Source organism: Anopheles aquasalis, chromosome 2 (assembly GCF_943734665.1).
Source record: "Anopheles aquasalis chromosome 2, idAnoAquaMG_Q_19, whole genome shotgun sequence".
Taxonomy (NCBI): Eukaryota; Metazoa; Arthropoda; class Insecta; order Diptera; family Culicidae; genus Anopheles; species Anopheles aquasalis.
This window is the reverse complement of record NC_064877.1, coordinates 27,738,746-27,742,500: the sequence shown is the minus strand read 5'-3', so window position 1 is coordinate 27,742,500 and position 3,755 is coordinate 27,738,746.

Sequence of the window (3,755 nt, the reverse complement as noted above, 5' to 3'; positions counted from 1 at the left end):
TGTCGATCAACGATGCACTGGCAGTGAATGTAAAATCATTCATCTCGAGGAAAAATTAGCCCAACCAGAGTAGAGTATCATCTTCTCTACGCTCCGGTGTGCTATTATTAAAGCATATTTGAGCATTCATAACCATCCCCAACGCAAATAACCATTTACATCAAAGGGAACGAGACAAACACGGTGGAATGGTGCCCCGCTTGCACTAGCCGCTCCTTGTGCTATCAACATCGCTATTCAACCGCGACCCCGGTTTCCGGGCTTTGGAGCTACTTTCTCCGTTTCTTTGCGCCGCACCGTGCATTGAATGAAAAATGTGGCGAAAAACTCACCGACCACTCTGCCTGGCGTCTCGGCATTGACCGCTGTTTTCCATTTCGTTCCCCATCACCGTTCGCCCCGACCTCCGTGTGTGTCATTGGGACTTCAGGTTGGGTTTGGCATTCTCCACACAGCCATTGAACGTACCTTTTTTGCCACCCAAAACCTAAATGCTACTCACGCAGGTAGGGTCACCACATTCTTCAAATGTTTGGCTCGCGCAAACATGAAACATTTAGCCATTCGGACGGCCTCCCAGTGACCGGGTAACGTTTCCCCGAAAGGTTGTGAATGATTCGTTCGGGTGTGTATGCAAACGCGGTTGTGTTTGTGCTCTACATCAGTTCCTGCCAGCAGCAGCAGCAGCAGAGGCAGCGTTTGATTGCGTTCCAATCATTGATACCACCACTTGGCCGATGCGTGATGCCTAGATCGTAAGCATTTATGACCGATCTCCCGCGAGGATATTTTTGAGGATGCCTTTCGCTTTCCATTTCCGCACATTTCTTGACTTTTCCTGAGTGACTCAGGCTTTCTAGTTAACGATAGAACGCCAACACTTATGCGAGTAGCTCCGCGGGGGCGCATGATGTCGTAAAAATGACCAGCTAAGCTTTAGTGCAGCAGCTTGAGCTATGAGGAGCAGTCCGACTGATCTCACTGGTTGGTACCGGCTGGCTGCATGCTTCTCGTTGGTGTTCGAATTTCATTTTCATCGAAACACAATTTCCGTTCCGTTCTGCACGTTCCGCACGACGCCCACCATCGTTTGAACATCGTATCAATTACATCCCGGAGCATTCCCGGAGCGATGGTGCGTGCCCGTGAAGCCATTCGCACGCCGAAAACCACGCACTCCTAACCCGGTTGCCGGTTTTTGGGAAGAACACACACAAAATGAAAATAGGGCACGATGAGAACGGGCAGAACGAATGGGTAGCTCGCCTCGTGCACGCCGCGATCGGAACGCCGTGATGTTCGAGCACCATTTGCGCTGATTGCCTCATCGATCGGCAGACACCTGATAAGGACATTTGCTCCGTTTTCACTCTCACTCCCACTGTTTCGTTCTGTACCACGGAGCGTTTGTGCAGCGAGTGGTGGAGAAAAGTGGAATAAATAAAAGGAACAACAACCGGAGCAGCAACAGCAGCACGACCGCCGAGGAACAGGCAGACAGCAAATGATGTGATTTGTGGTGGTTGGCACGCGGACCGGCCTGATTTTGCTATTCGCGCACACAGTCGGCATGACGGCGATGATGATGATGATGATGACGAAAACCGCTCGATGGGGTTTGGTTTTTGGTTTGAATCCGTTTTCGGTCGGTCGGTCGGTCGGTCCATTCCCGTTCCATTCGTCAGTCCGGTTCGTTGTGATGGATGGTTGCGGTCGTGTGGTAGTGATGCGATCTGCTTTCGCTCGCTAATTGAACTCATCGTTCATCGGTGATGAATATGCTTTAATCGGAACTAACGGGGCTTTCGGGGCTGAATAATTGCTTCACCTACCCCTGGCCCAGCTCCAGGTTCCTGGTTCCTGGCTCCTGGTTCCTGGGATGGCGCTCGCTTAACCCTTACTTAATTTATCATTTCTAAGCTGGAAGCGGCGTGGTGGGTCAGTGGGAAACCACACTCCCGTTTCTACTGGGACTCTGGATACCCCCTCGGTGCGTACAGGCGTCGAACCGTTCAGGCGTTGAACCGGACGCAAATCGTAAATCTCCGGAAGCGAGCATCTATTTAAGTTCACCGGTCACCGTCACCGCACTGCCAAATGTAGTCCGGTTCGGTCTTGCTGTAGAATTTCCTTTTTTTTTCTCCCGCACCGAACTCAAGAGCATCGTCGGCGACCTTAAAGTAACGAGCTCTCACCCGGTGCCGGAATCCAATTTCCAAGCGCGATTTGAAGGAAATGGTTTCCACGGAAAGTAAACAGTCCGGCGAAGCGTAAAGCGGCGTGAAAATCGAGAGGCGCCAACCGAAGACCGTTATCCTTCAATTGGAGTCACGACGTCAAGACGCTAGTAAATTAGCTTTAGCGTAACCGAGAGAGAAAGAGAGAGAGAGAGAGAGAGAGCTCGCGCGCGAGTGCGTTCGATGGAGGCGCCTTTTGGTGGAGGCGCATGGTTTCTTTTTTTGTGATTTGCAAACGAGAACGTAGACGCACACAGGCACGCACTTATTTCCTTTCACTTCGTCTTCTGTCATGCAGTCGTCAATTTGTGATCGTGTGCATTAGGGATTTGCCTAGGGGTTTGGTCGGATATTCGGAAAAACAATCTCGTAAAATGATACTCCCCAGCTCGGTGCTCGGTTTGCTTCGGTTTTTTTCTTCGGATTTGCTTTCATCTCCATGTCTTCTGCCTGTTTTAATCAAAAGCGTCCTCCCGGAGCGTTCTGCTTTTGCATCATCAGCGGGATAACAATAATCAATCTTCGTTTAAGCACTCCCCAGTTTTCCCTTTAAATTGATGTGCGGAAATCCTTGCGAAGTGTTTTCCTTTTTTGTTTTTTTTTTTTGCTTGATTGCTACTTCGTAGCATATGCCGATTGTTTAAGAGGATTAGGAGCCTCTGTTTCTTACTACCGGTGTTTGGGCTCACAGCTCTTTGATTTCTACAATCACCATCTACCTCCGTAGCGTTGCATGTCACCGTTTGCGCCATTCATTGCGAAGTCATTGCGTCATTGCGAAAGCGGCAATTTATACGCCAGCACCTAAATCGTAAAGCACAAATCCACACAACTTACTGTGTCTATGCAAGCAATCGTACCTTGCGTCATTAATCAACGACCGTGTGGCTACGGTTTGCACCGATAACTAACGTTTGTAACGCCACCAAACGAAGCTCAAACAACAACTTCTCCTTCACCGAGCGCTACGTGTGGTTTGTGGGACGATTGGCCTTGGCGAGCTTTGGCAGCCACCTGCAACCGCCTCCGGCTTAGCGAATATTAATGCTATTGATGCGATTCCGTTTGAAGTTTCGTCCCTGCACGTTCGGCGCAGCAGCAAATGTCGATAATGAAATTTTGTTTGCTCGAACCGTACCGGTCCGGCGGAGGGGTTGCCCGTATGCGTTTAATTGCGCCAAGCAGCATTGTTTGCGACAGGCCTGGGCAGGGTGTGAGATGATTCTGGTCACAAACAACACCAGCCTAGGAGTAGGCGGGCGGTTGGCGAGCGGCAACAGATGCTGGCCGGGGCCCCGGGGGTGGCTAGTTAGGCAAGCAATCGCGTTAGACGTTAGACTTTAATGGAATAAGGGCTTTACGGTTTCAGCTGTTTCACACACCTTGCAAGCAAAACCCCTGTCAAGCGCATGAGCTCTGGTTGATAGACGCCAAGCATAATCTATCACTCGAGACGCTGGAGCAATTATGTAAAATTATGCGAATACAAATACATGGACAGCGTTGGCAAAGTATTAA